Genomic DNA, 22,602 nt, shown 5'->3' with positions numbered 1-22,602 from the left:
CTAACAAAAACTTCCCTTCTTTCTCTGGGTCTCCATGTTCTTTGGTAAAATCATGCCTGCTTATGTATTACATTCTGCTATGTTTGCTAAATCCGTCCTTTGGATCTGCTCAGCCACTAGACTCTGATGCTCCATTTTGGGGAGAGCCTGTATTGCTAATTACATATGACTTAAAAAGTTTGGAAGCACCATGTTTGGAGATGTAGCTTGCCTTTTCACAAACCACCTTATAAAACATTTTATTAGCACGTGTTTCTTGTTAATTGTTTATGAGCTAAAAGGTTTGTCTAAAGGAAGTGGAAAGGCAAAGAGGTCAGAAAGCAAGCACAGATTCCTTCCAGTAGTGACTTCCAGAGAATGGTCCTTTGCTCCTCTTAATATTTTTCTTGCTTACAATAAAGACTAATTTTTTAAAAAAGCTCCAACCCTTGATTTAGACATTCCCATCCATTTCTCACATACGTGACCCAAACCCAATCCTTATGGTCAGCAAATAGGAAGTGAGAAGATATTCCCAAGACAGATTTTTAAGTGGGCTGTGGGATTTGCTCTCAAGTACAAGGAGGTTTGTAATGGAGATGGGTCCAAACCAACCCCCCAGGGAGAAGATTGAATTCAGAAGTGTTGAGCCCACCTTGGTTGTACCAACCCCTGTAAATGGAAGGAGAAGCCAAACACAAACTATGCAGTAAGGCTGTAGTATGAATGCACGGGAGAAGTCACTGGTCCCCTCAGGAGGATTGAGTATCTGCCCCTTCTCCGGGTAGGTAGGGAGAAACAGACAGCAAAATGAACTGTAGCAAAGGGCCAATTGCATTAAGACTACCTCAGCCCATAGACCCAAAGGATACAATTTTACCTCATCTTCTAACAACTGTAGCCATCCACTAAAAGTTCATACTACCCAGCCACCCCCAGAGTGGTTCCATCTTTGTACAGTTACATAACCTTTCCCAAGTTCCCCCTCAATCTTCCCTGTCCACCTGCATTAGTTAACTTGGACCCCAGTTAGACAGGCAGCTGACACTTCTGTTAAGTATCCAAATGAGCCCCATCTGGTTCTGTAAAGACAGGACTAATCTGGGCTTTTTAAGTGACTAGTGATTTGGGGCACCTTTGCCTTTGGGTGCCCAACTTGACAGCTTAAAGTGGCCTGATTTTCAGTAGGGGGATGCTCAGCAGTTCTATAAATCAGGTCCCTTTAAGGTGTGTCAAACTAGAAACCCAGTATCACTGGTCATTTTAAAAAATGTAGACTATAGGTTTTTAACACATTAGAAATGAATGTGTCTACTTTCTAAAGCCCCCCACACTGCACACAACTATAACCATATTGGCCACTACCAAAGTCAGACTGATAAAATGCCCTCTAGATGCTATCTGGCAATATTATTTTCTTGAGCAGGGGTCTCAAACACGCGGCCCGCAGGCGGCCCACAGAGTTATTTCCTGCGGCCTGCCATAGCTCCCCTCACCCCTGCCTACCTCCCAGCGCTTTCTGCCACCAAACAGCTGTTTGGCAGTGCTTAGGACTTTCCAGGAGGGAGGGGGAGGAGCGGGTACACAGCGTGCTCGGGGAGGAGGCGGAGGAGAGGTGGGGATTTGGGGAAGGGGGCGGAGTTGGGGGGGGACTTTGGGGAAAGGGTTGGAATGGGGGCAGGGAAGGGGTGGAAAAGGTGGGGCAGGGGTGGGGCCTCATAGAAGGGATGGAGTGGGGGCAGGGACGGGGGAGTTTTTGTATCTTTGTATGAAAAGGTGTCAGTGATGTGGCCCTCGGGCCAATGTACTAGTCCTCATGTGGCCCTCGTGGTGATTTGAGTTTGAGATCCCTGTTCTAGAGCACTGTAGAATATGGAGATTGCTGTATGGACTAGATACATATGAACATTACAACTCTCGTAGCAATTTAAGACTCCTGTGGATTGCATTAAAAAAATCACACACCTCTTGGTGACCTTTTATTAAGGGGAACGTTTCCTGCTGAAAGTTTCAGAATTCCTCCCATGAGTGCCCAAGTGCACTGATCTCAGAGTGAAAATGAAGCTTTTATTACCATGCAATGTAAGTTTTGTTAATCCACTTCCCATGACACATCAGCCTCAGGTACTGATTTGTACCCGGACTTACTTGACATTTCTAGAAAACTGAGTGTTAACAGCCAGTTAAGAGAGGTTCCCAAATAAGTCCCAGAGGCCTGAGCATTCCCCTCCCAGAAGATCAGTGGTTCTGGGAATGACAAGAAAAGAATAAACCACTACAAATTCTCACCTCCTCTCAACCCAACATCTGGGGATACATGCAAGTGAGAGATGAATTACAAAACGGAATGGGCACAGATTTAATCCCACCTACGCTCCCACGCTACCACTGCAATACCTGTTCTACCCAGATACTAGACACTTCACTTTGGAAACACTTGTCCCCTTCGTTATGCCGGCAGTGACTGAAAAAAAGGGGCGAGAGAAAAGGAAGGAGGGCATGGTAATGTCACCGCCCAGGGGAAGGGGGACAGGTTGGGAGGCTCCAACACTGGCTGAGGCAAGAGACCAAGCGCGTGTTACTGTCCCAAGTGTGAGAACACGGCAAACCTTGCCACTCCCGAAGGGAAACATTCAGAAAACAGAACAAGCCTGAATCACACTGCACCCTGCTCAGCTTTTCTGCCTCATTCACTTGAATGGGTGAGGAACTGGCCCATTAATATACACAAAGGGTGACCCCCGGCCAAGGCCAGCTCAGAACAATTCCTGCTGCCTCATTGCGCTCCCAATTGGAACAGCTTGCTGCCTAAGGATCCTGAGGGTCCCTCCCAGTTAGGCTTGGCTGGGATAACACGCAGGGTCCGGCCACAGCAAACGCAGGCACTGAATGCAAGACTCTGCTAAGTCAGCTTCAGAGTCTAGCAACAAGTTGGCAGATACAACAAGCCTGATCCTGCAAGGTACAGAGAGTGCTTCCTAGCAGATACTGAGCACCTTTCCCTCCACTGACTCCAGGGTGGTAGAGTGCACTCAGCACCTGGCAGGAAACAGCCCAGCAGGTCATTTCCCACATCACCAAATTTCTCTGAGACCCACCTTTCCTCTAACTGTCCTGACAGGCTAGTTCAAGCCTTTGCACTAGTAGAAGCTTGGGTCTCCACCTGCACTCTCCAGTCCATGCTTGAACCTCACTAATGATTGGGTCTCGCTCACAGCAAATTGTTCCATTGTCTCAATGTCATTGTTAGTAAAATGTTCCCTAAACAACTCTAAACAAAATGTTCTCTTCATGTTTCAGGGTTTGTTATATCACGCTGTAACACCTGGAATCATTCCTCTTTGGCAGCGCTTCATGTGTAATCAGGCCTGACGAAATTCCAGGCTCCGGGGTCAGGGCCATCCCTTGGGGGGCAGGGCCTGGGATGGAAGTGACGAATGTGTCACTTCCAGAACCACCCACGCCAGCACAAGGGCCCCCCAAAGTGCAGGGCCTGAAGGGGTCTCACACGCCTAGTGCCCTGCAGCCTGGGCCCGCGGGCAATTGCCCTTTTTGCCACCTCCCCCCGGTCAGTAGGCCTGTTTGTAATGAAAGAGGTGCCGAGGCTCAAGCAATTTCTTTTACTTTCATAACGGATATGCCAAGCCCAGAGTGCCAGGGCTAGGAATGGCCACAACTTGGCACAAATTAAGTACTTCATCCTGGCCTTTATCTTACTACCTTTCCAATATTGTACAGCTGTTACTATGTCCCACCCTACGCTTGACTAAGATGAATAAGATCAATTGATGGCATCTGTGGTAGAGGTTGCTGCATATACCCCTGTTGCTGCAGCACTTGCTGGTTGACCGGAGGCCTGGATGCAGAGTAGGTGGGAGTAGAGACTGGTTGGCCTTGTGGAGGTGGCAGAGGTGGGGCTGTTGCTATGATATAGCCAGACTGTTGTGTGGGTTGAAGGACTGCAGTGGACTGGCACATGGTGGGGTGAGGATCAGCACCATCAGCAGATGACTGGCGGGCAAGACTCATATGGCTAAACTGTGATCCTAGGTTGTCTTGCTGTACACTGTTGTCCTGGACGCTGCTGTGAGTTGCATGGGGAAGATGTTCTAGGAAACTGCATTAGCTCTGATCCTGGAGGCTGCAAATATCCTGCTGATGAACTTATTCATTTAAATTAAGGAAAGCATCTATATTCAGCACAGCACTTAAGCACATGCTTAAAGTTGAAGTCCTTTCCTAAAACAGAGCCTTATAACCTGTTGCCTCGTGAGAGCAGCTCCCGAGTTGATCTTTATAACAACTTAATTCAGTCTCGTTCTGTTTGCCCGTTTCTCCAAATTCTCGAGATCGCTCCGTTTGTGGCTCAGCAGCTCATTTTATAATACCATCATAGCATGTTCATCTAAACAACTTTTCAATTCCCACGTGCCTATAAAGGCCTTTATTAAATATCACATCCACCAAATTCCCTTGTCCACTAAATTTTGTAATCATATTAGAGTACGCTACCGGAGTGTCTTTATCATTTGGTTTTTATAGAATTCACACTGTCTATTGCTCATCAGGTTATCTTCTATGGAGTCACCAACAACAACCCTTATTGTTCACTCATATTTTCCAAGTCCATAGGCTGAACTTGTTATAAGTGATAGAGCAGTTCCACAGTTTTCTCTTCTAGTCCTTTAAGGATTGAGAACATATGGATGGCATCTGGGCGTGATATCTCACTTGTAGCCCAATGCCTTAGCAAAAAAGGAAGAGGAATGAGAGTTCCCCACCCCATAAAAATGGATGAAAAAGACGCTAGGCCCAGCAGCAAAGATTCTTGGACTGCACTAAACTAGTGGGTTCTTCTGGAGGCTGTCAGTGGGTGTTGGAGAGGGTGAAAATCCAAAACAAAACTCTTCCCAAAGCTCTTATATTTGGCTGCATTTTTTTCTCTGCTCGTTTTTATCAGGATTTACTCACAGGGCCCAACCCAAACCTCATTATAAGGGATTAGACTAAACGATAAGAAGAATAGTTGTTAAAAGCTGATTATATTAAAATGTGGGAGCAAGCAGTGGCTGTTATGGAAAACTATTAAAATATCAGCAATAAAAGATGCAAATACAGAAGTTTGGGCAAAAATACTCATTTTGGATCGATACTTCCCTTCCCACCCATTCTGACAGTTTGATACAGTCCAGGTATCTCCTGCAGGGCAGAGGTGCTGGAACAATTTGCATAGTGGGGTGCTGAAGATGGAAGCCATGTATTTAGGTTATTACGACTTCAAGCCCTGGGGTGCTGCAGCACCCCCAGCACCTATGCTGCAGGGTTCTAATGCCTTTCATCAAAAGCATGTTCCCTTCATCTTTCCTTGGAATGGGGGGCTTGATGTTTATATGTACATTAAAAGTCCATTCCACTGAAATGGATGAAAGAGACTGCCCGCCCGCTTTCCATGAACTCATGCTGCCTGGCATATGTAGTTTTTATTTTCAATACACCCGTGTACACACAAGTAGCCATTGTTTTATATATAAATTTAGGGGGTTACAAATTTTGATTGTTAATTTACAGTTTGAGCTACTTGCCACATCAGAAAAGGTTCTCTTTTATTTTCATATTATTCATATACTTTGAATATTTAATCACATTTGTACTGGGTTTCTTTCTTTCTTTCTTTTTAAACTGAGATTCAATATAAGTGAATTCTTCCACAAATCTAATCCAATTTGGGGATTTCCCATACCCCTGCTTGTTATTCTACCTAATCCTTTTGTAGGCGGCTGTAACGATCTGATCTTGTAGTTTTCTATTTTAAAGTCAAAACAGAAAGGACTGTGCCCCCTGTATAACTGCATGTCTCTATTGCATGCAGGAAGTCGAATTTGTCAATTACCACAGTTCTTCAATTACGGCAAGAGGGGGACTTAAAAGCCTGAATACAAATACGTTCAAAGACAGAGTTACCTAATAGATGCCCATCTGCTTGGTACAATAATTTTGGTTTAAATAGTTAATAAAAGTTGCCTTAATTACTATTTACCCAAATGACTCACATTAACCTTTTTAAGTTAACCCCTTCTGTTTTCTCCTTGCGTCACACACAGACACACCAGAAAGACTCTGTCAAGCACGTTCTTCAAAACGATGGTGCCTTTAGGTTTGTAATAAGGCAGAGGCACGTTGCACTCGTGGCTTATACCAGTGTTTGTACGGCACAGTGCTCAAAAACAGCATTAGAGACACTATGGTGCTTTATAGTGTGAGATCTGAACGGCACTTTGCATGGGTTCCGCCCCTGCATGTTCCACACCCTGTGTGTGTCGCTGCCGCTGATGGTGTCTTTCTCCTTACTGAAAGGAAGGGCTGAAGGAATCCCACCCATCTCCTGGCTTCTCAGTGCCTTGGAATCACACCCACTGCCATCCAGCACCTTGGATTCCCATTAGAAACACCCTCTTTTCCTTACACCAGATCTGGAGGGAGGAACAGAGGAAGCTGTGGCCCTTTTGCTGATAACTTCAGACAATTCAGAAAGCACTATGTAGGGTCCATTCAGAACCACCATAACTTGGATCTCACCCTTGTCATGATCTTCTCCCACTTGCTGAGATACCGGCCACCTCTAGTGACAGCTTCACTAACAACATTTCCACGTACTAAAGCTCAAAGGTCTCCACTTTCAGCAGATAAAGATGTTGTTGAAATGCTGGACAGCATTGAGCCTACTGTAAATATCACAGAGGAAAAATGAACCATCTCATTTATTTCTGGTTAAGTTGTTTATTTAGTCACATCACTTGATTTCAAAGTTAAATGACAAACTCACGACCATTAAATGCTATTGTGTATATACTGGTATCTGATACTGGGGAAACCACAGTTTCCAGTTGACTAAGAGCACATACATTCAAGGAGTCAGCAGCAGTGCTGGGTTTGAGGGGAACAAAGTTAAGTCCTAGAAGTCTGAGGATGATGGGGGGACAAAAGCCGAGAGTTTGAGCACTGGATGGCCGTGAGAAGTCAGAGGGCTGGGGGAGCAAGGAGGATGAAGAGCTTAGACTCCAAACTCAAGAGAAATCAGGGGGGAAATCAAAAGTTGTGGACATCTAGGAATTCTGATGACAAAGAATTGTCCCAGTCTTGCAGTTGGAGGTTTAGGTGAGAGAAAAGGGGGAGTGGATGGTTATTTGCCTTTCCCCCAATGTTCAAAGGCTGTTGATGGAAGGGCATGCCTAACTGTACTACTAACACCCGAAAGGGAAGAGATTCAGATCTAACACCCATGCCATCTCTAAAGCCTGCACACGAACTCTTACTTTCATCCCTCTGAGGGATGCTGGCAAAGCTGGATCTACCAGAATCCTGCTGGAACAAGCCAAATTTTGGCCCCAATTCCAACACCCAAATAGAGAAGTCGAGGTATTCCTACTTCACCACAAGAGTCTGGATTCTGGTGCACCTTGGCACAAGTGCTGTAAAACCTCAGCTCCAACACATGGAGCCTCCTGAGTCTATCCAACTTCCACCCTCTCCCCCCAAATTCCATGGCATGAACAAGGGGAGCTGCTCCTACCCTGCCAGACAGTTCCCAACTTGAACCCATTCTAGTGCCTTAAATTGCACAAAATCCTGGATCTAGCGATAGGATCTTGGCAGGCTTTGGCCCACAAGCCCAACTTGTATGGTCTAAGCAGACGACAAATCTAGCCCTCCTATTTCTCAGGGAAAATCAGGATCTGGCTGTATCTCAGCCCAACAGAACTGGGAAAATACATAACTAGCTCCAAGATCCTATTGGGTCTGACCAATTTTCAACCCCAATTCCCCAAATTCTACTGATCTTAATACAGAAGAAAAAAAACCCAGCAGCTCCTAGTTCACCAGACCTTGCTACAAACTGAGACAGCCCCACTGAAAAGCCATTGTGTTTGGCAGCAGGGTCTTTCTGGAGACAGGGAGCTTTTTACCCCAAACCCAAAACTTAAACCAGCTAAACAGACAAGAAGTGCGGCTACTCCATTTCCACCACAAAATCCCAAACCCCAGTAGTCCCTGCTCAGCAGCATCACAGGCAGAGTCAGCACCTGGACTCTGCTGGAGTTTGCATTTTTGGCCCCAGGCTCCCAAGTTGTATTGTTAAAAGAAACAAGGGACTGATGCTACTTGACCAGAAAATCCCAGCCTCTGACATACAGCAGGGGCTGAGTCTGGGGCCAGAACAGTACCAACCCAGCTGGATCCAAGGGCCAGATCAGAGTTTCTGAGGCACTTCCACACTGGGAAGCATCACAGTCTGGACTCTGTCTGCGGCTCTGGACTTGGGAAGGAGAGGGCTAAAACTTGGCTGGATCTGGCAGGATCCAGGGGCCAGATTTGGTTTGGGGGGCACTTGTGCTGGGATGTGCCAGAGCCCAGAGGCATGGGGGGAGCGGGGGCTGGATCCAGGTTGTGGTGGGGCCGAAGGGGAGGCTCTCTCTCTCTGTCCCCCCCACACACTCCCCCGGCCCCACGCGCAGGGCAGCTGCAGGCTCCTCTCCGCTGCTCTGTCTCTGCAATTCCCAGCGCCCGGGCGGCTCGGAGCGCGATGCCCCGCGGGGCCGGGGGGGGCTGAACACCCGGAAAAGTCCCGGGGAGTGAGTGACTGGCTAGGGGAGGGGAGCTGCGAAAGGGGGAACTTCTCCCCTGCCCGGGGGTCCCCGCCCCGCGCGCGGCACCCACCTGTCCTGGGCAGGGTGTTTCCTCCGCCCGCCCCACGCGCTGCCGCCGGGCTCGCCTGCCCGGCTCCGAGCTCCTGCCCAGCCCGCTTTGGTGCTCGCCACCGACCGGCCAAGAAAGTTTCTCCAAGGCCGCGGCTGCTCCCGCGCCGGCAGCTGCGCCCGAACCGGCCTCTCCCGCTCTGGCCGGCCCCCCGCTCGCTCGCCCGCTGCAGGCTGGTGACTTGAGGAAATAAAACCCACGGACTGAGCCCTGGCGCCGCGGGGCCGGGAGACGCGGGCTGGGGTCTCTAGGGCGCCCCCTGGAGGGTATCACGGCCCCAGGCACGCGAGCCAGGCACGCCGGCGGGCGTTCTCCCCGCAGCAGCCACGTCCCAGGCGCTGGCTCGCCCAAGGTAAAAGGAGGACGAGCCCGGCTGGCTCAGGAACACCGCGCGCTCTGAGCCAGACTTCCTGGGGAGGGCCCGCTTTGTCGGCCCAGTCACACCCTCGCCGGTGGGACTAATGTCACTGAAAGAAGAGGGGGGAAAGGAGAAGGATGGAAAAACACGGACCCAGACAGAGGAATCCTATTTCAACGCAGTTTGCAGATACTCCAGTCTCCAAGGGAGTTCCGCCTACCTCGGGAAAGCTGTCTAGATCGGAGTAAGGGTTGGAGTCTGAGATTGACTTCCATCAAAAACCTAGAGCTCACTTTTCGGGGGGGGGGGGGGGGAGAGAAGAGCTGAGCCATCCTAGCCAATTCTGGAGCTAGGCTATCATTTTCTGTTAAAATCAAATGGGTGTGCCAAGCAGCCTCTGGAAAGGTTAACACTCTCTCCAGTTCTAGAGGACTCTCTCCATAAAAGTAAACACCCTGCCTCCCACTTTCTCTATGCAGTCCAACAGAAATGTTTCACAGCTGGCCTTGTAAAGTGGTGCTGTAAAACTTCTCACTTTCACCCTAGGAAAGCAAGGCCCTTGTTACCCAGGTCACACCCCTGTCAAGTTTCCGTGGTGGGTTTTTTTTGTTTTTGTTTTGTTTTGAACTCTTCCTACTGCCCTTCCCTTCCTCAGCTCCAAATGAAGCAACAACATGTACATTTAACAAGCTATCTGAACCTTAACATGGTTCTATTAAGTAAGGTAGAGGCAGACATGGCACTTTAAACCCTGATTACAGGAGATCGGAAATAGGATGCAGTTGTCACTGGCCTGCTTTAATATCCTCCTCTCTTCTAGGCAGCAATCTAGCCAGCACATGCCTACATTTTGCTAATGAGGCAATTTGATTATATAGGTACTAAAAGCAGGGAAAATCGATTTTGTCCACATATCATTAATAGAGTGTCAATAGTAACCAAATGGATGATAGAAAAGAGCCTCACTGTCTCTTAGAAGGCGTAAAGGCAACCTGCAAAGGTTTGTTTTTAAATTAGGATCAAGTGTTTTTGCTGCTTTATGATAAAGGCGGCCTGAAAGGTTCTCTCTTTCTGTTCCTGCTTGTCCTTTACAGTAGAATTGTCAGGAAAAGATGTTGCTTACCCTACAGTAACTGTCAGGTTAGTAGGTGGCTTTGTTTTAGGTGTAGACCAGGCCTCGATTCCCTCAGAATTTCAAGTCAATGTTGCAGAGGATTCTGAAAGAGGGGATGGAGGATGGGTTGTGGGAGGATAGGACGAGGAGTTCCATCTGCATCAGCTGAACAGTTGTAGTACTGCTCTCCCAAACGTGGTCAGTCCCAAGCGTAATGCTTGTCAGAGGGTCACAGCTTTGCAGATTTCTGATCTGGGCACATTCCTGAAGCAGGCAGAGGAGGCCACTTGAGCTCTAAGGCTCAAGGCTCTAATGTTGGATGAGAGAGTTGGGCCAGCTAGCTGATAACATAGCAAGACACATTGTGTTACCCATTTCAACATTCTCTGTGAAGAGATGGCCTGACCTTTAGAAAGTGTCAGGTTTCTTACTCCCTGTGGCTCTCCAGTTCTGATCAAGGACTTGGAGAAGAGATGTCAAAAGAATAGTAAATATGGCAGGCGACCAGCTTGGCCTAATGGTGAAATCCTAGCGGATCTTAAGCATAAAAAAGAAGCTTACAAGAAGTGGAAGGTTGGACATATGACCAGGGAAGAGTATAAAAATATTGCTCGGGCATGTAGGAATGAAATCAGGAGGGCCAAATCGCACCTGGAGCTGCAGCTAGCGAGAGATGTTAAGAGTAACAAGAAGGGTTTCTTCAGGTATGTTGGCAACAAGAAGAAAGCCAAGGAAAGTGTGGGCCCCTTAATGAATGAGGGAGGCAACCTAGTGACAGAGGATGTGGATAAAGCTAATGTACTCAATGCTTTTTTTGCCTCTGTCTTCACGAACAAGGTCAGCTCCCAGACTGCTGCGCTGGGCATCACAACATGGGGAATAGATGGCCAGCCCTCTGTGGAGAAAGAGGTGGTTAGGGACTATTTAGAAAAGCTGGACGTGCACAAGTCCATGGGGCTGGACGAGTTGCATCCGAGAGTGCTAAAGGAACTGGCGGCTGTGATTACAGAGCCATTGGCCATTATCTTTGAAAACTCGTGGCGAACGGGGGAAGTCCCGGATGACTGGAAAAAGGCTAATGTAGTGCCAATCTTTAAAAAAGGGAAGGAGGAGGATCCTGGGAACTACAGGCCAGTCAGCCTCACTTCAGTCCCCGGAAAAATCATGGAGCAGGTCCTCAAAGAATCAATCCTGAAGCACTTACATGAGAGGAAGGTGATCAGGAACAGTCAGCATGGATTCACCAAGGGAAGGTCATGCCTGACTAATCGCCTTCTATGATGAGATTACTGGTTCTGTGGATGAAGGGAAAGCAGTGGATGTATTGTATCTTGACTTTAGCAAAGCTTTTGACACGGTCTCCCACAGTATTCTTGTCAGCAAGTTAAAGAAGTATGGGCTGGATGAATGCACTATAAGGTGGGTAGAAAGTTGGCTAGATTGTCGGGCTCAACGGGTAGTGATCAATGGCTCCATGTCTAGTTGGCAGCCGGTGTCAAGTGGAGTGCCCCAGGGGTCGGTCCTGGGGCCAGTTTTGTTCAATATCTTCATAAATGATCTGGAGGATGGTGTGGATTGCACCCTCAGCAAATTTGCGGATGATACTAAACTGGGAGGAGTGGTAGATACGCTGGAGGGCAGGGATAGGATACAGAGGGACCTAGACAAATTGGAGGATTGGGCCAAAAGAAATCTGATGAGGTTCAGTAAGGATAAGTGCAGGGTCCTGCACTTAGAACGGAGGAACCCAATGCACAGCTACAGACTAGGGACCGAATGGCTAGGCGGCAGTTCTGCGGAAAAGGACCTAGGGGTGAAAGTGGACGAGAAGCTGGATATGAGTCAGCAGTGTGCCCTTGTTGCCAAGAAGGCCAATGGCATTTTGGGATGTATAAGTAGGGGCATAGCGAGCAGATCGAGGGACGTGATCGTCCCCCTCTATTTGACATTGGTGAGGCCTCATCTGGAGTACTGTGTCCAGTTTTGGGCCCCACACTACAAGAAGGATGTGGATAAATTGGAAAGAGTCCAGCGAAGGGCAACAAAAATGATTAGGGGTCTGGAACACATGACTTATGAGGAGAGGCTGAGGGAACTGGGATTGTTTAGTCTGCGGAAGAGAAGAATGAGGGGGGATTTGATAGCTGCTTTCAACTACCTGAGAGGTGGTTCTAGAGAGGATGGTTCTAGACTATTCTCAGTGGTGGAAGAGGACAGGACAAGGAGTAATGGTCTCAAGTTGCAGTGGGGGAGGTTTAGGTTGGATATTAGGAAAAACTTTTTCACTAGGAGGGTGGTGAAGCACTGGAATGCGTTGCCTAGGGAGGTGGTGGAATCTCCTTCCTTAGAAGTTTTTAAGGTCAGGCTTGACAAAGCCCTGGCTGGGATGATTTAATTGGGGATGGGTCCTGCTTTTGAGCAGGGGGTTGGACTAGACGACCTCCTGAGGTCCCTTCCAACCCTGATATTCTATGATTCTATGTTTTTTGTTTTCTTTTTGGGACTTTCCTTCATGTTGGGAGCTATGCTGGAGCTCTGTCTGGCTCAGTGATTCAATGTCACCTTTATGTGCCACAGGTGCCAGCTTTGCTGCCTAGAGTGGCAGTATGGCTGGGGGAAGGGTAGGTTTTCGGCACGGGGAACTTCACCCTCATTGAGAGGTTGGTGTCAAACTCATTGGTGCTGGCTCTGCTAGTGTCCTCTGCCTTCCTTCCACTTCCAGATATCCAGTGCTCAAGAGAGCACTGGCCGATGCTGGCTTATCCAGCCTCCCTTTGGTAGCGTTTCATTTTATGTTTGTACAGCACCCAGCACAAGGAGACCCTGATCCTGATTGAGGCCTCTGGATTTTACGGTAACACAAATAAATTAAATCACATGGGAACATTCACAGAAGCAAGAAAGTCAAGACTCTTACCCCTATAGAGTTTAAGCCTGGAAGGGACCATTATGATCATCTAGAGCCTGTCCTTCTGCATAACACACACCAAGAAACCTCTCAATTTCTGCATTAAGCCCAGAGTTTCTGTTTGAGCTATACCATATCTTTTAAAAAGTTAATTCTAAGACTGAGTGATGGAGAATCCACCGCATTTCTATGCAAGTTGTTCCAATGGTTGATGACCCTCAGTGACAACGTGTCTTATTTCTAGTCTGAATTTCTCTAACTCCAGCTTCCAACCACTGGATGCCTTTTTCAACTAGATTAAAGAGCTATCTACTGTTCAAAATCTCTTCTCCATGTACGGACTTGTAGACCATGATTGAGTCACCTCAGTCTTTTTTTGGATAAACTATACAGATTGAGCATAAATCTCTCACTATAGAGCATGTTTTCCAGACCTCAGATCATCATTGTAGTTCTTTGTTGATCCCTTTGCAATTTGTTAACATCCTTTTGGAGTGTGGACACTGGAACTGGACACAGTGTTCCAGTAATGGTCTCACTAATCCCACATACATCTCCCTTATCCTATTTGATATTCTTCCCAGTTTATACATTCAGGAATTGTGTTCACCCTCTGAGCTACATCCGATGAAGTGAGCTGTAGCTCACGAAAGCTTATGCTCAAATAAATTTGTTTGTCTTTAAGGTGCCGTAAGTACTCCTTTTCTTTTAGCATCCCACTGGGAGCTCATATTCAACTCTTTGTTCTCAATGACTCCAAATCCTTTTCAGTTGTTGCTTTCCAGGATGCAGTTCCTCATCTTGTGTGACTTGCATTCTTTGTTCCTAAATATAGGACCTGCCTGTATTAAAACCCATGATGTTCAAATAAGCCCATTTTACCAAGCAATCCAGGTTGATCTATATAACTGACCTGTCTCAAACATTACCACTCCACCAACTTGTGTGAGATTCGCAAGTTTTGATAAAGATCTTGAACAGCATTGAGCTCAGAACGGGTCCTTGGGGGAACCACGCTAAAAACACCTCCATTGGATGACTATTCCCCATTTACAATTGCTTTTTGTGATCTAGCAATATCCATATACTAGTGGCTACACTGATTTTGAATTTGTTTATCAGAATCTCATGCAGAACTAAATCAAATGCCTTACAAAAGTCTAAGTGTATTATGTAGTTACCTTTAGCAGCCAAGTCTGTGATCTCCTCAAGAACCAACAATACATTTGTTTGACAAGACCTATTTTCCATAAAACCATGTTGACTGGCATAAATTATGCTACATCTTTTAATTATTTATGATTTGCATCCCATATTGGCCTTCTCATGATCTTACCTGGGATCGATCTCAGACTAACTGGGCTATAGCTTGTCACGTCATCCCCTTTATCCCTTTTTAAATAGAGGGGCATTGGCTTTTTTCCAGGCCTCTGGAACTTCCCCAGTGTTGCAATGTTTGTTAAAAATCAACATTAATGTACCAGATAGCTCATCAGCCAATTCTTTTAATACTCTTGGGCACAAATTATCTAGTTCCACAGATTCAAAGGTGTTTAATAGTTGCTGCTTAACATCCTCTTAGTTATTGCTGGAATAGAAAGTATTTCATTATCACTAAGATATGATTATCTTGCTTCTTCCAGAAATATTTGTTGAATACATCTGCTTTTTCTATGATTGTCTAGACCTATCCCATTGTTAGGACTTTGCTTTTTCTCAATATATTTAAAGAAGCCCTTAAACCCTATCGACCATAAGCTTCCTTTATCAGGAGTCTGCATTTCCTAACTGCAGATCTGTATTCACTGCTATCAGCTTCCTCATTTTCTATTTGTAACTTTTATATTGTTGTCTTCACTTGCCTTCTTATATCATGATAGCTTTTACAGCAAAGAAGCCTTCTTCTATGACTACAGAATTATGTTTTCCTGAGCATCTAATAAAGCATTCTTAAATAACTGAGTTATCATTCACTTTTTTTTGTTTAAATATTTATTCTCCCTCAATTTTGCCCATCATTGTTTTAAGCTTTGGGAAATTGGTATGTATGCGCCTGTGTATGTTCCTGGGGTAGGCACTATATTCTGATTGAACATAGCAAATGGATGTAGATCACAAGCAGTTACACCTTCATTTTTTAGTTCAAGATACTCTACCCTCTAAAACTAAAAGAGTAAATAACTCTAGAATAAATGTTACTGTTAACCTACGCACTACTCTTAAATCACAACAGAGACCTTTCAGCCATAAAAACTGATCCAAAATACTGAAGTCTGTAGGAAACTAGTGTAACATGAATCTTGAACAAGTTTCCTTCTAAGACAGAAGTGAACTCTGTATAAAGAAACATTCACCTTTGAAATGTGCCATGCAAACTATACTCTATGATCTACTCTCTTAGTTGATGATGCATCAATGTTTTGCTTGGGTAAGTTATTGGAAAAAGTAGTGCAAAATAATATAATCAGAAAGAAAACAGCTACTTCCGGCCAAAGTTTCACCACTCCAGATACTTCAGCTGCAAGGTGGTGAAAAAAACAAAACATACTTCCGAGCTCTGTTGGCAAAATGTTGAAGCTGCTTTGAGATTGGAGTGAGCGTAGACTCCTGCTGAAAGTGTGATCACTCAGCTCATCTTGAACAGAATAATGCTTTTGATAAACAGACTTGCATCTATGGATCCAGAGATATTTGTGGCATTGATAAAGACTTGTGTTTGTGCCTTAACTTAACCTTTAGTCAGGCAGGAGGTATCAAAGTTATCTAGCAGTTAGAGATATTAGTCAACACAAGAAGTGAACCTGCAAGTTAAACCACTAAGCTAACTCAGCTCTGGGTAAAGTTTGCTCTGACATCCAGCTTCTAGTGGAGAGGTATTCATATGACAATTGCAAGGCTCAGCAATGGCAAAAGACTGAATGGTCGTGGTCTGTGTCATATACAACTTGTACATGGTAGGTTGCAAGGGTTCTACTAGAAGATCAGGCTTCTGTAGCAAATATGGACTGGCCGTAGAGCTACCATCTCAAAGAGATGCACACTAGAGGTGTTCAGTATAAGATCCTTTAATGCTCCACCAGGTATGGCTAAGTTAGGGTTGAATAAGGTATGTGACACAGCACCACCTAGTGTCCAACAGTAGAATACAGTTTAGCATTCCATTCCATCTCCCCCTTCAAGTTCTTCATTTCTACTATCATGCTGTCTTTGAAGTTCAGGATGGTTCAGTCTGCTGTGTCCCCTTCTTCATGGCTGAACAATATAATAGAGTTTAGAATTCCATTACAGTCTGGAATCTAATATACCTCAGTGACCAAAACAAGCTTCTCACTGTAATCATGCTGTATCAGAGATAGGACCAGAGTGTTTTAGAGTTCCTTTGTGACAGAAGATGCTGTAAACCTTACAAGCCATGCAGGAATGGACTAACTTTCTTTCCAGTTTTCTTGCTCTTTTCATCAGATATCTTCTCCAACATGTGGCTCTTCTTTTCATTCTCTACCCAAACTGGATCTTCCTGCATCGTGACGGACCACATCCAAGCCATGCCCATCTATGGAAATGCATCAAGTGGATGCATGTATAATGCACACACTGGAAGTGTGTATAATACGCATATTTTAAATGCACTTATTGGTGTTTGATATGTAGCTATCAAAATGCGGTTTTGTATAAATAATTGCTTCCTGAACTGCCTCAAAAAGCAGTGAAAGGCACTTTTGTTAAGCATGACAGGAGCAGTGAATTTTGTTTCAGAGATACGATGAGGTAAGAAAGTGACAGGAAAATATTTGGAACATGAATGACACAGATCATTAAAAAACCTCATCGCATAATGAGTTTAGGAGGATATTTGGCAAAAATTCTCCACAAAAATTCTACCCTAGGATGAGATGTGAAATTTCAGGTGGATTGGTTTGGTTTTGGGGAAGTCTGGGGGAAGGTAGTCTTATAACAAGAAATTTACTCATTCTTCCAAAGGGAAGGTAAAATCTCTTAAAAGTTTTTAATCAATCTTTTGAAACTTACTGCACTCTTCTGTCCATTGCCACTCCACCTGCAATGACCCCCACCAGTAAGCTCCCACTGCCCTCACTTACAGAGATTCCCTTGGACCTCCCCTGCATTTCTCCCCAACTTCTACAGGCTCCCCTGCACAAACATATTCTGCTTTTTGTCCCGCCCCCTCCTGCATTTCTTTTTTTAGGCTTGTGTTACGCTATCCTTCAAGATATACCCCAGTTTGTTACTGCTTCTTCATTGTACTTCCCAATGTGTCCCCCATCACTCACCCCTGTAAGTATGCCTGGGGAGTCCCTTAAATCCTCTGTGGCAAGGACCTTTCCTCTCATTTCCCATCAACCAGGAGAAAGCCTCATTTTAAAATATACTGGAATAAAAGTTAGAAGATGCATGATTTTGTTCTTTTCTCTTTCTGATATTCAGGATTTGAACATTAAATACTTGTAAGTAATGTTGGGTCAACTGTTTAAAACTTAAGTTAGACCATCAAATAAGAAGCAGGTCCTTAAATAAAGTTACATATACAAAATGCTTGGAGGAGTGCTTAACATAGACTCTTGTGTTGCACAACATGGCTTTAGCGACAAACCACCCAAAGGAAATTGCCTAAGTCTAAAGACTTAGGCATTCACAGAACCCATTTAAGTCTAGAATAAAAGATTACATAGTATTTACATAATCTATCACAAACAGAGTGTAAACCAGGATCAAGGAAGACATCAGACAATTGTTGCAGATGTTCTCAAACAAGAATTCCCAAACACTCAGCCACCTCACTGTATCTATTCGACTCTATACATCATGGCTAGACATTGGGGAGATGATTTTCTAAAGCTCCTAAATCACTTAGGCATTCCTGAAAATCCCATGTCTGTTGTTAAGGTTTCTTCACTTTTTTTTTTTACTTAATATTTCCTACTGCTCTCTGGCATGCAGTAAAATGGAAAGATGTTGTTCCACAGTAAGTTTAGGTGTTGTTTGTGTACTATTAATAGAAAACTAGTTTGAAGCATGAATTACCATATGCATGTCATGGAGCAATAATTACTCGTGCTCTCACAGTACACAGAATTCACCTTTGCACAATAATACAGCTGTTGAAGTTGCAGTGCCCCAGCAGGATGATGTTAGCAAGGATCAGATGATTTTTTTCACTCAATTTCCATTTTGTTTTCAAGAGCAATGAGAGGGCATCACTTATTAACCAGGATAAGTTCAACATTCTGACTGGAGCTTCGCAACACAAATTTGTAGATACAGAAGAGAAAACAAAACCACGCATCTTAACTATTGACCCCCTTACCCCACTAGGGATAATTGTGGTTTCCAAATACTGGGAACATTGATGTGAGATGATGGAATTTTATTAGCTCATAAAGTTTTAGCGTCTGGGCAGCTCGTTCCAACATATCATCACCCCTTGCCAGCAACAACACTGTCTCAGACCACCCCCAATGTGTTTTGTTTTCTGGGCTGAGTCTGTGACTCCGCTTTCACCATTTCCAATAAAAAAACAAAGCTTGATTTTCAGAAACTCTCTGGACCCAACAACTTTGGCTTAACTGGAGCTGTGGGTACTCAGTACTTCTCAGAATGAGATCCTACAGTAGAATGTAGTGGGATGTGTCTGGCTCTTTGTGGCCCCCTGTAGGAGGCCCTGAAGTCCTACTACACCCATCCCAGAAAGGAGCAACGAAGGTTGGTCCTCCAAGTCTGGCTATTTCCATGAAACCTCTCTAGGAAATGAGACCCCAGCTGGCTCAGCTAAAATGAGCTGCAGGGCCTGAGCAGGTCAGCTCCTGGCTGGGACCAGAGAGGTGGAAAAGGGTTCTCCTCCCTGGCCAAAGGAGCTTGACTAGCTGCATTTACTGGGGGAGAGAGCACCTGAGAAGTGTAACCCTAAGGTAAGAGGTAAGGGAGCAGGCAGTAAGACACCCAGGGAAAACAGCAGCAATTAATTCAAGGAGGGAGTGTGTGGCTGCTGTGGATAGGATCCCTGGGCTGGAACCAGAACCATTGGGTGGGCCTGGGTTCCTCCACTGGCAAAGGAGTCTAAGCCCTGAAAAGGGGACAAGACTCTTTGGGAAGCGCAAGCTAAAGGCTGAATTTATAGGGCTCAGAGAGGGATGAATACCCTGGTGAGGGCAGACAATTTGTTGAGCTCTTTAACCCCAGAAGAGGTTCATTCATTTTTTTTTTTTACTGAGACACCTGGCTGGAGGGCTGAGCCACTGAAAAACCACCTAGCAAGGTCAAAAACCTATAGGGGGGAGCCAGGAGTAGGAAAAAGATTGCAATAGCACACCCAGCTGCTAGGAGCCATTCAAGAAGTGAGTGCCCTGTCACATGGTAAAAACAAATTTCATCTAAGGGAATATGCTGTATTCTTCACCTCTGAAAGGCCTGATCCAGTGCACACTGAAGTCAATGGGAAGACTTCAGTGGGATTGGATTAGGTGCCATAAGCGCATACAGAGCAACTTAATACTGTACTTGAAAAAGTTTTAGTGCACTGCAGGTTATTTATTTTTGAAAAATATGATCTTGTCAACAGCCTTGTGAAGCTGTCTCCAGACTCCCAGGACTCAAGGGTTTTTCATTTTAGAAGGCTTAACTTTCAGTATTCTGGTGTCAAGAGACCCTAAAATTACTTGCAAAAAGGAGGCTTAAAAGATGGGGGAATGAGCTATCCACAGCACTTTACAGGCACACAGATATTTCCCCGCAATATCTATTCAGTACAAAAATCTAGCATTCTAGATATACACTCTACTGGTTTGTTTGATTAATTTTAGTTTTGTAAGGAGCTTAAGGAGGCCTCCGACGATCGGACACCCTGCAGATAGAAGGAAATAAGATTTCAGAAAAATAAGATGGAGACCGTTTAAAAAAATCTATTTCATACACAGAAATTAAATTCTATAAACAGAACTGAATTAAATCATAGTGATAAGGATGGCAACTGAAGGTATAAGAGCAAATAAAAACTTTATTAACTTGGACTAGACTTGTGGCATCAAGTTGCTCTTTATCTTTGTTTTTGGAAGTCTGGATGGAAACCAGGGACTTTTATAAGCAAGGACATCTTTGGGTAAGTTTTAGAATGAATTCATTTGTGATAAAAGAAATGAGGAAAACAAAGCCATTCAACTGGTACTAAACACTCTTCTGATCTTTAAGAAGCACGGGCACTGATATTATAAATCAGTGGAGTTCCCCTTTTTAGTATATGGTTCACACAGCAAACACTAGTTTACATGGACAGTTTAAGAGCCCTCCAGACATGGCCACTTCCTTTCACAGTCTAATTCAAGGAAAAATTTTGTATCATATTCCACTTTTGGACTGGAGAAAAAAGCCAGAATAAAAATCAGTTTAAGATGTGGGGAACAGAATTGTGAAACCAGGCAGAAATCATATGCTGGGCCTACATGAAGATACTGTTGGAAACAGAAATTAAGCAGAGCACTGGGGAGAGAGCTACAAAAGGCTCGACTAAGTTACAATGCAATTGCAAGGAAGTGTTGGGAATAAACCGTTCTACCCAGGGAAGAAAGTCAGTTTTCATAATAAACGATCCTGCAAGGATTCCCTATTCGTAGAGTGACTGGCCAGATCAGCGCCCAGGACATATACAATGTAATACATTAAACCATCTGTGCCTTTGATCAAGATTTAGTTGAGAGCTCCTCCTTTAATAAGGATTTAGTAGAAAGCTCTGTTAAATTGGTTCCTACATAAAAATCCTAATCTAATCACAAAACTTAATTCCCTCCACCACTAAAATAATTTCCCACCCAAAAATATAACAGAGAAAAGTACTGTTGAAATTTCTTAAGATTTTTTTTTTCTTTTCTTACTGCAGATCTTTCACCTGGCATTCGTGGTAAGATTTTTCAATAGTACTTCACCCTAGCATCACAATTGCTTAAGTGAATTGAAATTAAAACGGTTTTAAAATAAATAAAAATACTGAAATGTTTAGAGACTTTTAAATAATGAAAGCTTGCCCTGTCTTCATCTTGGACAGGAACCCTCAAGATCTTTGTTCAGGAACAAAACTATATTTAAAACACTTATTTTATCTAATATGCTCAAAGGAAAGAATTGAAACACTGGCTGGAGCTAGGCAAAGGATCGGCATGTAATGTGCAAGTTTTCCCTACACCACTGTATCAACATACCTCAATCCTGATGTGCAGTCAACCTGCTATATCTGTCCTGGCCCTCCAACTATGCCACAGTGTATGCTGGTTTTGTTATGTTGATAAACGTCTACAAGGGAACAGGCTGAGACAGTCAAACATCTTACTTCTGACGTAAAACAGGAATTCATGTCCAAGTTGATATTAATATATTGTGCTACTGATCCCTGGTTTAAAAAAAATTGAAGAGCTTTAAGGACGTCCATTTCATCAATTACATAGCCCTTCATCAGATTTGGCTCCTATGACATTTTTAAAGTTCCTTTCCTCAGCTTCCCCCTCTTCCCCCCTTCCCCAAAATATGTAAGCCTGCAGATGTGGCTGTTTGAGAAGTTACATACAGATTGGTACTTAGTTATGATTTTCTATTGTTCGAGAAACACAAACCGATATCCAAGACAATGACAGGAAGTGTGCCCTCACAATTTAGTCAGCCCAAGATAATCTTGTGCACAGGGGTATTTATTATTGTTAGCATTATTAATTTTTATAACAATGTACTAGTGAAAAGACAAGTAGGCCTGGTTAAAATTTTTTGAATGAAAAGTTTATTTTGAAAAAGATTTGACCTAAAGTTTGCAACAAGCTGTCAAAAAAATCTTTCCAACATTTCACTTCTTGCTTTGATTTTTCAATAGATTTTTTTAAAATAAAATTTACGATTTAATCCCAACATGAAACTAAACTGCCCTGTCAAAACAAAGTTTACATTTTTAGCCCTGCTCCATCTTTCTTCCCTTTTTTGTTATTTATGTAACTTGTGACTGAAGATGGCCACGAATGGACATTAATTGAATATACAAGTAGACCCACTCCCCGCCGCATAAGGACCTAGGCCACAAATCAATCCAGGTGGCAGCCAAGCCACATCCCTTTGGGACTTTGCATTATGAACTTTTGACTGATCAGTTTTGTTGTGTGATGGTTTTGAATTTTTTTTTTTTAAAAAGCCCATTTACGTTTTTTCTAAATTTCTTATTCTGTGGGATATGGACAAGCATGGCAAAGGATGGCCAGAGGGAGAGAAGATTGGAAGACGTGTTGTGATTGGCTCAGTCTCAACTGATGAAGGACCGACAGTCTATGCAGTCTTATTCTGAAAACAAAAAAGGTGTGAAAAATTGTGAAGAGCCATTCTATTTTGAAAACTGAAAAATGATATTGACATTGTCCACATTGGAGTTTTTTTTCCAACTCGCTCTACTTACAAGTTCAGCGACAGCCATTATTACAGTAAAACTGAGGCAAGATGCGCTTGCTA

General features: G+C 44.3%; 1 protein-coding gene across 3 annotated transcripts in view; it reads right to left on the bottom strand.

Moving 5' to 3' along the window:
* Positions 1–9,111, bottom strand: part of ADORA2A (adenosine A2a receptor) — a 34,957-nt gene extending 25,846 nt beyond the window's left edge. For all 3 annotated transcript variants that reach the window (XM_073312804.1, XM_073312805.1, XM_073312806.1), the window contains exon 1: positions 8,695–9,111. The gene's annotated coding sequence lies outside the window, so the exon portion shown is untranslated. The remainder of the gene's footprint in view (positions 1–8,694) is intronic.
* Positions 9,112–22,602: the final 13,491 nt, after the last annotated feature.

Source organism: Lepidochelys kempii, chromosome 15 (genome assembly GCF_965140265.1).
Source record: "Lepidochelys kempii isolate rLepKem1 chromosome 15, rLepKem1.hap2, whole genome shotgun sequence".
NCBI lineage: Eukaryota > Metazoa > Chordata > Testudines > Cheloniidae > Lepidochelys > Lepidochelys kempii.
Note: the sequence above shows the minus strand (reverse complement) of the source record. Positions and strands in the feature narration are given on the sequence as shown.